The 14,444-nt window shown below is 45.0% G+C and overlaps 1 protein-coding gene across 1 annotated transcript in view; it reads left to right on the top strand.

Moving 5' to 3' along the window:
- ppp2r2ba (protein phosphatase 2, regulatory subunit B, beta a) overlaps window positions 1-14,444 on the top strand; it is a 40,290-nt gene that overhangs the window by 1,279 nt on the left and 24,567 nt on the right. The window lies entirely within an intron of this gene.

Consider the following 14,444-nt stretch of genomic DNA (forward strand, 5'->3'; position numbering starts at 1 on the left):
TGCAAACCCGGTCTTCTCCGGAAACCACCGAGATGTGGTTGAAACAAAGGTCTGGAAAGAGATGATAAGATGAGCTTTATGTGATTGCCCCACCAAGCTAACAAAGAACAGTTATGCAAATATAATCATATTCATTTTCCCAAGTTTTGAACAGTCCATGTAGAGTGTGAACGGCTTGATTTATTTATTTATCCAACAACAAGGGTCATCTGAGAGGCGCGGCCTTAAGCGTTACATTAATAACATGTGATTGGCTTCAGCTGGAAAGAGAACCGCCTGACCGCAGAATCAAAAAAACGCCTTCCTGAATGTCAAGACGTGATATAAACCGACTCCCGCTCTCGTAACACACCCTGTCGGCGTGTGTTTTCCAGCGCGGAGGATATAATAGAGGAAGCAGTAGATCAGTAAACATGCGGCTGTAATGCTCAGCCACAGTAACATGATACATGATCCTTGGCTGCTCCCCGCGTGCACAAATATTAAGCGGTCGAAAGCGAGGAGAAGATGTTGAATCTTGCACTGTGTGGGCCAGCGGGGGGATGCGATGCCACAGTAGATGACCTTGGGAATGTTAGATGTAAAATGCCATCTCCCTTGAACGCGTCCGCCGCGAGCGTTTGAGAAAACAGATGGATATTTACGCACGGTTCCTCTCAACGGGAGCTTGTGGCCATTTCTTCATTTGCGCTTGCGTCCGCCCGACCTTGCTATCGTCTCTCGCCCTTCCACTCAACCTGCCGGTCTTGAGGAGTCTGATGGTTGCGCCACCGTTGTCGGGCCCGTAAGCCATGCCCTCGCGCTTCATCATCTCCTAACACTCATGTCCACTGCAGCTGAGCGGAGTTCACTCCAGGGGAGATGAGTGTGCAGTTATGTTAGTGGAAAATATATTATATAAGCCTTGCACTGGATCGGTATATGTGCATGTTCCCTTTGTTTATACTTCCAATATGGAGCGCAGAGCAGTGTGCCAGCATTGCATCCATACACCTGTGTGTGTGTGTGTGTGTGTGTGTGTGTGTGTGTGTGTGTGTGTGTGTGTGTGTGTGCGCACTGGTCTCCTGTCTACATTTTTTCCCCAACTCTTTTGTCCCCCGGTGTTCTTTTTTCATCCGGTGTCACATTGATGACATCACCGGAGTGATAGATTAAGTCTTAAATGTTTCAGACATGTAAGCGCGTGTGTGTGTGTGTGTTTGCGTCCGTGTCTCCCCTTCTGCTGTGCCGTGTTCGAGAACCCAGCTGACACTGCGTCACGTCTCATGCTGCTATCAATCAAGCGAGTTAAGTCCAGCTCCGGCTTCCTTACTCTCCTCCCGCGAGTAGCTGTAGAGTCGACATGAGCATCCTTAAAATGCATGGCCTTATTATTCGTGCCTGACAGAGAGACGCTCGGAGTACTTGCTAGCACAAAGTCCTCCCGGAGAGACGTCGCGATGTCTGACTTTAGTTGACATGAGTCCTGTCCTGTGGTGTTTTCTGAGGAACAGTAAGCTTCTCAAAGCGAGGCCTGAGGCTGACTGAGGTCGGCATTTTATTAGAATAGCATCTACTTGGATTTTTGAAGGCACTAAGACTATGCTCCTGTGTGTGTGTGTGTGTGTGTGTGTGTGTGTGTGCGTGTGTGTGTTGTTATCATGCGCCCTGCTGTGTGTTGTTTTCTTGACAGACACCCACTTCACACGCTCTGTGTAGTTGCCCTCCGCTTTTATGCTTTGCCCCTGGGTACAAACGCCCTGGATGTACAAACACATTTGACATGCGTGTCATAACACCCGTGACTCTGTTTGTCATGGTTTGGTGAGAGAGAGCGGAGATGAAAAGTGGAGGTACGGTCGGCGCGGAAACCCCCGTCCGGCTGTCTCGGTTCACAGGAGGCTATTTAACACATGGCCCGCTAAAATATCCAGGAACAGTCAAATCCTCCTTTCGCTTTAATGGAGTGACGGTCGGGTGGCGGTGCTGGGGACGTATGGAAGGAGAATCTCCTGATGGTACCAACAAGAAAAGAGAAAGCGCCTTTCGTTTGTGTCAGTTCCCAGAATTGAGAAAAGAGGGATTACAGGAGCTATGATTATTTTCCACCAAAATTCCACTGTCGAACAGAAAGATACAGGAAATCTTTCTTAGCTCCTGCCATAACCCTGTACAATAACTCACTCTAATCAGTTACTGCGCTACTTCACATTGCCATTTTGTTCATCATTTATTCAAGTATATTTATAAATATGGTGACACTTTTTTTGTAGATTAAACTTTATACTTTTACACTCCAGAGTTCATTTATTCGATTCATTTTTTTTACTTGTATTTTTAGCTAGCTTGTCACTGTCATGCAAGTCGTGCCGCTGCTGCTAAACATTTCCCAGTAAATCCAAACTACATCATTTTATCTCATCTCATCATTTCATTCATTCATTCAGCATCTACACCTGCACTGATGGTCACGGCTGGGATGGGAGGCAGGGTTAACCTGGGAGCGATTTCCTGTCGCACAAACGCCATGTAGACATGCAACTTTTTGCTGTCTCATTCATGTAGATCTGTACAACCGTTCATTTTCTCACTCACACCTCTGGGATGTTCCGGGTCTCCTCTGAACCTCCCGCATGGTTTTCGGACCGTCAGCGGAGAACCAGGAGGAAAACCACGCGGGTACGCGGAGACTCCAAACAGTTCGGAATCCAACCAGAGATCTTCTCGCCACCCTCCACCTACAGAAAATGTCTAAAAGCAACAAATGGCAATCTATACATTGGCTGCTGTTCGCTGGCCGGCTAGCGTGATGAGCGTGATACTTAAGAAAGGCCCATATCAGCGGATTAAATTGGCAGCCCCATTTATTGGCAGGGTTGCGTTTTTACACGGAGCCCAGTAATGTCGGAGATGTGTTTGACTTGGTGACACGCTCCCTGCGGGTGAACAACCCCCCCCTTAACACAATGGTCACTCGCAATGATCTCATTAACTTCCTTTCCAGCCGCAGCAGGTTATTGTCTTGTTGTTTCTCTTTTTAGCAAACGGGCCGTGTAAAACCCAGCCACCGCAAACTGACGTTCAGGGAACGAACAACGGAAATATTAAGAAATGAATCCCTCGGCGCTGGCCGAAAACACCAGCAGGTAACGCACAGCTGCGTTATTCCATAAATAGGCCGCCGCCTCAGAGTGTTTACAAGTGCACTGACTCATCACACGGGAAATGTTTTATATGCAGCAATGTCAGACAGAGATCATATGTCACGCACACACACACATCCCCTCCTGTCGTCATGATTACGGTCACACAATAACTCTACAAAACAATCTAATCACATTTCGTTTTCTCGTGAACTCGCAATGGCCGTACGTCGTATCCCGACGCTCGTGATGTGTTTTCTGTGTACTCCGAGAGCTTGTTGTTTCCTCTCGGTGCAATTGCTACAGTGATTATCTGTGGTACGCGGTCAGCGATACAGTGTGTTCTCTCTTGAAGCCAATAATGGAAATACCAGGGGCTGGGAGCGCGCTGGGCCGGGGCCAAGCTGCAAGACGGGGGGGGGAACTCATAGATGACTGCGTCAGAATTAACATGATATATGTTTGGGAACCAGCTTTCTTTTTTTTTTTTTTAATTTGGGGAAGCATCATCTGATATTAAATGGGATTTGTTTTGGTTAAAGTCAATGAAAAGCAGACTGGGTAAAATGTCACTGCAGCGCAAAGGAATGATGACCATTTTTATTTTAAAAATGAGTAAAGATGCTTCAGATGGTGGTGAAAAGTAATAAGTACAGGCACATCGTCCTTTGAATCCCATCCGGTGACTCACGGGAGCCTTGGGGACCCGGGCGGTTCATGACGTCTGCGTTATCACTGATATGTAAACACAGCAGCACGCCGAACCTTTTCTCACGCAGTTCTCATCCAGATTCTCACCTTTCCGCAAATACTCCCCACTAGGTCCCCGCAGTGAACCTGCATGAAAACAAGAAACACCGTTAGCATTTACAGCAGCGACGAGCCTCCCCTCCGCCCCCCCTTCCCCGCGCAGCAAACGTGTTATTACAGCAAACACAATGACGCGAATCACATTCGAGCCTTTCTTTACCTCTGTTTTTCAAAGCAGTCGCTGTTTTTTTTTTCCCCGCTACTCTAACTTGATGGTGGGCTTCTATATAGCCCAGAGAGAGACAGAGAGGCTCCTTATTGAGCCGGGCTGATGGGCCTTCGCTGTAGCTGACAGACTGCAGCACAGAGACACAACTACTATTGGGTTTGTGGTATATATAGAACATCAGGATGTGCTTCCTTTCCCTCGCTCTCCCCCTCTCTGCCCCTCCGTCTGTGTGCTTTCATAAAAGGTCCTGTTGTTTTTACTGAGACCGTTTACCGCCGGCAGATTTGAAGCGGCGGGATAAAATAATCACAATGCAGAAATGCACAAGGTCCCTTCATTGTTTGCACATAAAACACAAATGACGTTAACTGTGATGCCGTTCCTCATTTGGATATGTTGTCATATTATCTGTGTTGTAAACAGCTTTTAGTTAGATTTGGAATTTTCATTAGAAGCACAACAGCTTCTAATATTCTGTGTTTACATAATGGTTACATGAGCAACTTAATGACAGCAATGTTCTACAACAGCAACAACAACAACAACAACAACAATAGACATAATAACAGTTACGGTGATAACGGCAATATGGATAGATAATGACTGAATGAATAAATGAATGAAAGAATAACAAAAATCTTATTTATTATTCAATTATTTTATTATTATCATCATCATCATCATCATAATCTCAATTATTATTATTATTATTATAGTTACAGTAATAGTAATAACAATAACAATAATAACAATAATAGTAATAACAACAACAACAATAATAATAATAATAATTATTATTTATTTATTTGATTTTATTATTATCATTATTATTGTCATTATTATTGACATTATTATTATTATTATTATTAATGGATTTTTGTATTTTATATTCATTCTCTGAAAAAAATGTAAATAAGTACTTCCTTCTAAATATAAAGATGTTGGCATTAGGATGTTGGGGTTGATAGGTCTGGTCCGGCTTTTTCCGGGAGGGACATCGGAAGAAGAATTCAGCAGTTAAGACAGTGAGCACAGATGGAGGAGACGGGATAGAAAAGAAGAACTTTGTAAGTAGTGAATATAGGAATGATTTGGAGGTCAATGTCCTTGTGGTGCTGTGTGTGCTGGTGAAGACACATGCATCTGAACTCTCCATAAACTCCCTCATGTGTTCAAACCCAAGAGAACGGCGTTGCAATAATCTAGATGTTTAATAATGAATAAACTGATAACGGTCTGTGGAACAGATCAAGGGAGGGAAAGTCTATGGTGATTGAATGAGGCTATTTCAGATGTTGGAAAAATAAAGCACTCAATTCATTCATTATCTATACGGCTTAGAAAAAAAAAAAGAAACGGCCATTTAAAGCACTTCATCAGGGTGTGAAAAACCTAAAAGCTACAGTTTAACTGTTTGTAACCCAGCATAAATAGAATCATTTTACAATTGCACTAGAATAGGAATATAGAATACATATCTTTTAGAAAGTTGCTTTATCTCATTTCACTCATTACACTGTATTTTATTGTTTCACTATTTTAGATGCAATATATTCAAACACATATCATTTAAAATGTTTTCCTCAGCAGCCAACGACCGTGCGTGGTTAAATCCCCGTTGCCTTAAATTCAGAAGATTTCAATTATCGAATCCGGTGTCATAGCGGCGATTGCAGCGCTGAACGTCCTGATTTGAAGAGTCGAAACGCAGAGAAGAACAATGCACCCCGACTGTCCTTTGCCGTCTAATTGCACCTGAAAATATCGATCCTGCCCTCGTTTCAGAATTTACTCTCCACCTCTGGGTTCCCATCATGTTTTCACCCCCCACCATTTTTATTAGCTTTAGCCGCACCGCCTTGTTTGAATCGTTTGACAGAAACATGCTTTTTCACCAGTGGACTGTGAAAGTAGTTTTGGCGTTATCGCACACCAGACGATCATCTTAAAGCAATCGCAGAAAAATAAAATGGAAGTATATGAAGCAAAAACCCATTGGAGCCACTGATGTAGAACATGAAGATGTCCTCCACCAATGGCAAATGGTGCTCCTCAAGGACAAAAGAAGGAAAACTGGCGTCCGCTGTCACCTGCATGGAGGATTGTGATGACGTGTACATTGGGAAGACCAAACAAGGAGAACCGCTGCTTCAGGTGGAGGACCATCTGCACCCTCCAAACAACCCGCAAGGATCCTCCACCACAACCAGCCCCCTGGTAACGTCCACCTGAGCCTCATTTTGTGTGAGCCAACAGGTTTGGCGTCACCAATTCAGATTCTAACCCAGATAAATCCCCAAAAGTTGTACCTTTGTCTCCGACGACACCTCCATTCACATAACAATCCTGAGTTTCTGCCGATCAACTCTCCATTTGTATAACAAGCCATCATCATGCAAACCCGCCCACAACCCTGGTAGATACATCTGGAAGCCCCCCACCAGCCAGTAGAAGTGAAGAAGCCTCTCGGACGAGGGCTGAAAGGTCCTCAAGTGAAGAAATTCGAGTCCAGTTGCCACAACAAGAAGAAATCACCACGACCTGGATGACTGAGAACCTCCATGCAAACATGAAAACATGCATTCCGTGCAGAGTTCAAGCCAAACGTTGTGCGACATATTACGCAGTGAGTTGACCTGAAGTAGCGAAACGTAATGCCAGATGTTTGCCAACTCTAGAAATTTGACCCAGAATGTCACTTTCCAAGGACTTGTAGTCGATCTGATAAGTGTGTTAGCATGACAGCCTGCCGCCCTGGATGTTTACCTCCTGGATGTCTTGGAGGTCTCAGACCGACATCGGCGTGGCCTGGGGAGGATGAGGATGGGAGGAAATCACTGCCAGAGCAAGTTCTTTTTACGATCCCTGAAATAAACGTCGGGTAAACGGCCGTTTGCAGACCCGTATAGATATGTGTACATACGTGCAAAAGATAGGTCACCTGGTTTTCTTTTCCACGCCAGAATCTTAAACCAAACGTCCTTGAGGGTGAAGGACAAAACAAAATCACAAGCTGGCCTGAGAGGCCTTTGGAAACCGAATGACACTTTCCTGAGCAATTGCTATCATCCAGTCGGATCTTACTTAAGGTGCCCCTTTATAGTTTCCCGGCATAGTTTTTCAATATCTCTCTGGAAATAGCCTCACTTTGTTGCACAGTCATCACAGTCCTGTTTGTGCAAAATAACCTGAGTAAAGCGATCGATACCGTGCAGGAATCTAAACAAACCGTCGTCTCGAGCCGAGATAAGAGATCTGTTTGTGACGTGTTCTGTGCCTGTCAGCACCATGGACAGAGTGTACGCGGTATATGTTTTCTGTTTGGATGTGCAAGTGTCTTTTAGAAATGGAGGCAAGATGGTATCCAGTATCAAAAGCTGGCGAGGTTCGACGCGTTGGACGGAACATAGGATAAATAATGTCGCCCGATGCTTCTGCAAGAGGGAGCAGACAGCAACAGTATGTGACGCACCAGTGTCTCGATGCTCTCCTTTACTTGTTTGACAATCTCTCTTTTCATTCATATGAAAACTCAACAAAACTAAGCTACTTGCGTTACGTTTTGGATTTAAATCATTTGACGTCTTTTACATAGCCGTCAGTTCTCTCCGTTCATATCCAGATCATTACCCTGAGTTCCAACTCTCACCAGCAGCTCGATGGGTGTGTGTGTGTGTGTTTGTGTGTGTGTGTGTTGGGGGTGGGGGTTCAATTCTCTGAGGGAAATCAATAGTAATCAGCGCTGTATTACATCACAGAGCAGTTTGGAGTTTCATCCAAATCAAAGTTTGCGCTTTTATCGACGGTGAGGAATGAGGCGCTCATACTGCAATTCAAGAAGTTAAAAAAGGAATTATCTTGTCACCGGGTCACAACCAGAGATTCATTCATTCATTCATTCATTCATTCATTCACATGTCCAATGAGGCTCCGAGGCCCTCCTACCAGGGTCCTTCACGCCGCGACACATTGAAAACACTGAGTTTTTCCTAGATAGCTCACAGACCATCATTATCACGTACACCCTCTTTTCTTATTTATAGACAAGGACTCTCAGCCCGAGTTATCTTTCTGCTGGAGAGCGGTTGTTCCAGCAGAGAACCCCGTCGAACAGCTGCGTCTCACTTGATCTTAACGAGGTTTTCAATTCAATCACCGCCGGGGAGGGACGGCTTCTCCCCCTCGCTCGCCGGGATTATGCAGACATGACCGAGTGACAGCGGCTGGGATCGGCACGGCGAGCGGCGCGGATCTATCAATCGATCCACGCATCTGCCGCCCGTCCCTCCGATCGTAAATAACACGATTAGCGATATGAATCACCGTGAGCCACCGAACTGAACATTCAAGAAAATCGCACGAGAAGACAAGGTTTGGCGCCGCAGACGCGTAAACCGCTGCACTGACTTGTAAACATCTGGCCTCCAAAGTGGGAAAAACGCAGACCTAGAGGTCATGGAGTTTCCCACCAGCAACCAGCTGAACGCCCGCAGGACACTTTCATTTCCAGTATCGGGAGAAAAAAAAGAAAAACCCTGATTGCCTGTTCTTTTGTCAGAGTCTCACACTCCCGCTCAGCCCGACGCCTCCCGGAAAGGTTTTTTTTTTTCCTTCTTCTTCGGTGGTTGTATTATCCTCTCCTTGAAGTTCAATTTTTTGATCCCTGTTGCTTTTAAATATATCTTTCTCAACCAGTACTCCGCAAATTTAACTTGTAATACATTTCACCCCATCATCTGTCACCATAATGATGAGAGATAAGATGAGAGAGATGAGAACAACTTTTTTTATCCCGAAGGAAATTGTTGTGCCAGAGTTTCAAGTAAAAAACATAACAGTAATAGATAATAGTATAAAGGAGGAAGAATAAGAATACAATGAAAGGTTTCTTCCGTTTTCCGCATTTTATAAGAATGCTGTCGAAGTCCAGTCGACTTCTTGTAATGTCTGCTGGCATTTGTCGGTATTATTCCTGCACACGATGGCCCTCACCATTAATTCTGAAAAACCTTTATTGTATTTATTGAACGTTCTTCTCCAACGACACCCGACGTTTATTCTTTAATTTTTCCCATGGATGCCTTCCTGGAGCCGAGCCCCAAAAATGACCAGATCGTTTCTTTTCTGCTGGATTTATTTCTCTGGCGCTGCCGTGACGGGATAAGTGGTCCTGTGCTAAGCTCCTGTACCATTTGTATTTGGAAATTAAAACCGCGGCACGGCAATGATTTGGGAAGCTGCGGACGGAGAGGTGCGTCCACCGCGGCTTCTCTCAAAGCGCCGCTGAGTCTTACAGACGCGGTCAGGTGGGGGAACGAAGGGGATGATGGGGAGAAGATGAGGGTGCAGATTGGTAGGGGAGAAAGGATCCCTTTCCGGCGGAGTTGAGACTCCGAGCTTGGCTGTGGCACACTGATCTGCCTGTTTTCATACCAAGCACTTGGCTCTGAGTCTTAACAGGCGTCAGCCAACCAATGCCTCCGAACCCCGCGACCCACCCGCGCACCCTTTTCACCTCATTTTCTTTTTCAGCTTCTCCCAACCTCCTCCTCCTCCTCTTCCCCCTTCATCTGCCTGACTTTCATTTACCGCCTCCTTTCTTTGGTTTTGTTCCTTTCCCGCTCCCTCCCATTTTTCTCCACTTCCCTTTTCATACTCGCTCATTGACGGGCCCTTTTGCCAGCCTTCCGGTTGTACGGAGGGGTGTGGAATCAGGGTCAGGGCCTCCTGGTTTCTATAGCGATACTTTGTATCCTGATGTCATTAGTATTGACACTGTGCAGCTAGGCCAAGCTGTCCTGGCACAGGAGCTGTTTACTGTTTACCCAGATTTTAACCAGTCACTCAGAGGTTGATGAGAGTGCGTGCATGTGTGTGTGTGTGTGTGTCAACACAATTTATTCTGTCTGACCGTTTTGGTTTTCACAGAGGGATAACAGCAAATGAATAAGCAATGGATAAAAGTGTTTGCTACAGTCTGCCGTCAAAGCGCTGCGTGCGGAGCAGCTTGGTGTTCCTGAGCTGAATTTGCTTCAGGGAGATGTTTTATAACGGAGACCTCCTCCGTCTGCAGGCTCAATGTGTGAAAACCCCAGTCTGTCTTACTGGGTCAAGAAGTCTCCGGGATGGAAGTGGATGGAAATCCCTTTAGCGCCGCTCCGCTCGGTGTGTGTCAGGGTGTGTGACGCGTGGGTGTGTGTTAGTATGATGTGCTGTACGGGCGGATCTGATCTCTCCTGCAGATCCGCTGGTAGGTCACCGTGGCCCTGTGATGGGATGCGGCTGTTCCGTCTCTGGCTTTGTGCGTGAGGCCGGGGCCGAATTAAATATGGATCCCACATTGATGCTGTCACATCATGTATACCTCGTCCATGACCCACACACACACACACACACACACACACACCATAGGACATTGTATTTACGTCTAGTCACTTGTCACTTGAGCAAACCTCACCTGGCTATGGAACAAAGTCTGAAGCAATGAATTATTTGTTGAGCAATCCAAACATGAGGATGCAGAAGTATTGTGTTTGCAAATGCACCTGTCAACAAGAGACACTAAAAGGCGGGTTATTTTGAGCCGATGTAACTATTTTGAAAGTACTATTGTCTGTCCTTCGACAGGACACCAATGTCGCAGAAGGCAGGCAGCAGGTCTGCAGAGACTTTGCTGAAAGGATGCATCTCTTTGATTTCACTGGCTCTTCACTGAGTCCACATTCATGTTGAAATGCATTGTTCCCCCCGTTCAGTAACAGAAGCAACTAGCTTTGGACTCTGACTGACGTTGCAGGAAGATGTCAACCCTCCGACCTCCAAAGAATGTCTGGGGTTCTTAAAGTTTGCCCCCGAACTGAGATGAGATCAGTTGTTCACCCCTGGCTCTCCAAGATGAGGTCAGAGAATCAGTTTCATCAAAACGTTAAAACATTTTACGAAACATTTTCCAGTTGGTTTTATATTTAATTTAATTTAATTTAATTTAATTTAATTTAATTTAATTTAATTTAATTTAATCTAATTTAATTTAATTTAGTTTATTTTTGATTAAATGCAATTATTACATTTTTTTGTAATTTTATTTTATTAATGTCAGGCTAAGCTAGAACTTCTTAGTCTTTTCCTTCCGTGTCTTCCCTTCAGGGGCCAGAAGAGATGTGTTGCACAAATCAGGACATGCAATGGACTTTGATGCAGAAACAAAATGCTACATTCCATGCAGGAAGGCAATGCCCACAAGCCATTTTTATCCTATTTTTCTGTAAACGCAGCACTTGATTCAACAGTTCCTACTCTATTATTTATCTTTTTTTTTCTGTAATTAGAACCTCTTTCATCACCCATTGGAGGACTCAGACTCAACTCTGTCGTATTTCTTTCAGCCAGACGGTGGTGCTCTAAGATTAGCTCTTTTGTCTGTGGAATTCCACCAAATCGTCACAGCTCCTTCTCTCACCGTGGACTGGAGGAGATTTTCCATGTGCTGCATTAAAAATGATGGATAGATTGTCTTACAGATAAATAGATTTATTGCTCGTACTCCCGTTTTCATTTTAGATCAGACGCATTAAGGATACCCCCTGTCATACTCCTACGAAATTATAGTACCGTATTGTCTGTGCGGTCCATTTTTCATTTGACAGCCAGCCAGGACGGCAAACAGGCAGATGGACCGACCACCGGCTCGTCTCCTCACACTTGAAAAACGGCGAATCCCCGAGGTCACTTTGCAGGAGAGACCCCTCCACCCCTCCGCCCACCGCTACCCGTGCCAAAATAATAAATGTGGTGCTAAAAATTGAGCCATGTGCAAATGACAAACTGCCCGGATGAGCCCTTTTACATGTTTCTATTAAAACAAGGGGCTTGATTTATCATCGGGCCGCTCGGGCTGATCCCACCTTAAGCCCATCTTGAAATGTGTGTGTGCGTCTTGTTGATAGAGAAGTGTGGATGGACAGCTTGCCACCCTGTGGGCACTGCAACTAGCGTCTATCTGTGATCCATGCTGGCAGCTGCTCTGCCAAATGGGATTTTCCTGGAGATTACCGCCTCTAAGAGTGACACGCTCGCATGTGTTTGTCTTTGTTGTTGACAGAGTGCGTTTGTGGGCGATTGTAATAAAGCTGTGTGTTTTTTCTTGCTTTTTTTTTTCCCTCCCCCCCCCCAAGTGTTGAAATGTGTGCGTATATGGGGGGGAGAAGGGGGTTCTTGAGCCGAGGTGCACAGGGAACATGTTATGTTGACACGGCTCTGGTTGGAACATGACCGAATGGCTGCAGGGGAACCCCCCCCCTCCCCGGCTTGCTGCGTGGAGAAAAGGGAGGGTTGCTTGGGTTTCGACTGAATTTTCTTTTTAGCAACATTAGCTCATGTTGAATTGACGCGGCATCGCTGCAGCCCGACGGACCGGCAGTCTGTTGAGTTTGTTACAGAGGCTAATGTTCCCTTGTTCGATGCAATCATGTTCGGTGATTCAGTGTTTAGCAAAATCACTTTTCTTATAAATAAAGTAGAAAATATCAAATCACCAAACAAAACAAGGGATTGGAAAAAAAAATCACCCTTATTTTGAATGATCCTTTTTTAGGCACATTAATGACATTTCATATACTTAATTGCTTACAATCCACTGAGCTACCATTGACATACTAGCTAGTTTTTCAGGTAAATATGTGAGAAAATAATCAAGAACCGCCAAAACATTACATCAGAATCCACATCCTTTCCATTCATCGCGATTTTCTTTGTGATTTAGACACTTACCGCCATGCTGTCTCATTATCTACGTTTAGAATGACTCTATAAAACACCTAATGCTAATTAGCTGTTATGCTAATAATAGCGCACTCTCAAACAGTGCATCATTACAAATAAAAAGAAGAGGAAATTAGCCATTTTTGATTTGCCATTTCAAGCACGATGCCAATTATTGAATCAAATGAAAAGTGTTTTTATTTGTTTTAAAAAAAAAGCAAGTTAAAAAAAAAAATCACAATGGGGTTGTGTTTATTCTGCGTAACCTACATTTCAGAAATGTTGTAGATGAGCTAATGTGCAGGGCGAGGCGCTGTCCGCGGTCCTGAGCGAGGGCGGCGGACGCGTCTCCGCTCTTGTATGGGGAGGTGGCTTTGTGTTCACTCTCTAACCTGCTTAACCTACTTTCCACCAGCCCAGCTTTCAACTGTCCATGGCGATGACGGTGCTGTGGGATAAATACAGCGTGCTAAACAACAGACACGGTCGGTCCTCGCCGGCCGAGCAAAGCAAATGGCACCATGTATTGTCTGCATCTCTACCTTAACGCACCACTGATTATTTGACAAATGAAATCCAGTTCCTCTGCGAACACGCACTCTTTATGTTTGGCCCATTAACCCAAACTGTATAAAACATGCCGGGGCGGGCTTGAACCTTTTATTGAGATGAATATGAGCAAAATAATGACATTTTAAGATCTTAATTGTCCAATTATGTTGACAGCTGTTGTGCTGCATTGCAATGTCAGTTGAATTGCAGTTTCCTAGCAACCGGAGCTGTACAATGCAATGATTTTCCGTTAAGTGGCATCATTTGCTCTCAGTAGGCTGTCTCCATATATCCACAAAACAAATCGAAATCTCTAAAAAAAAAAAAAAAATCTCGTTCACCTTTCGGGCTGGTAGATGTTGCGTTTCTGACCACGCGGTCGCAGCTGGACGGCGGATCTAGAAGTCTGAGGCTGTGTGCATGTGAAATACAAAGACATCCACGAGGAGATGTGCACGGATTCCTTCCTGCAAATAAAACCATTCAATTTGAGTCATTTGGCTCCAAAATGTTATTCCTGCGCTAATCTGCGTACATGCCTTCTTTTCAATTATTTCATTATCAGTGGAACGGTGGAGGTTGGGGGAGGGGAAAGGAGAGTCGGGGGGGAGCCTGTGTGTGTGTGTGTGTGTGTGTGTGTGTGTGTGTGTTGGGGGGGGGGGGGGGCAGGAATCCACTCCTGCTGGTCTGAAGTCTCCAAGCAGTGAAGCATTAGTCTCTTCCTGATGTAATTGGAATGACACCAAGAGTAAAGCCTGCTGATTTAGGGACAGCCTCAAGATGTGATTTAATGCCTCCACCCAAAACTATCATCTTTTTATCTTTCCCCGCCTCCCTCCGCCACACCCTCCACTCTCGAACCACGGACCTCCCCCACTCTGTTGTTCAACAGCTACTGCTCTGTATCACCCTCTGTTCTCTATTAATGGAACAATAGTTTTACTTTATGATCTATGAAGCCAGAAGGCTGTGTACCCCCACCCACCACACACACACACACACACACATACACCCTTTAAACCATTTTTTGT

This window comes from Fistularia commersonii, chromosome 31 (assembly GCF_037954325.1).
Source record: "Fistularia commersonii isolate RoL2024-O1a breed Wild chromosome 31, RoL_Fcom_v1.0, whole genome shotgun sequence".
Taxonomy (NCBI): domain Eukaryota; kingdom Metazoa; phylum Chordata; class Actinopteri; order Syngnathiformes; family Fistulariidae; genus Fistularia; species Fistularia commersonii.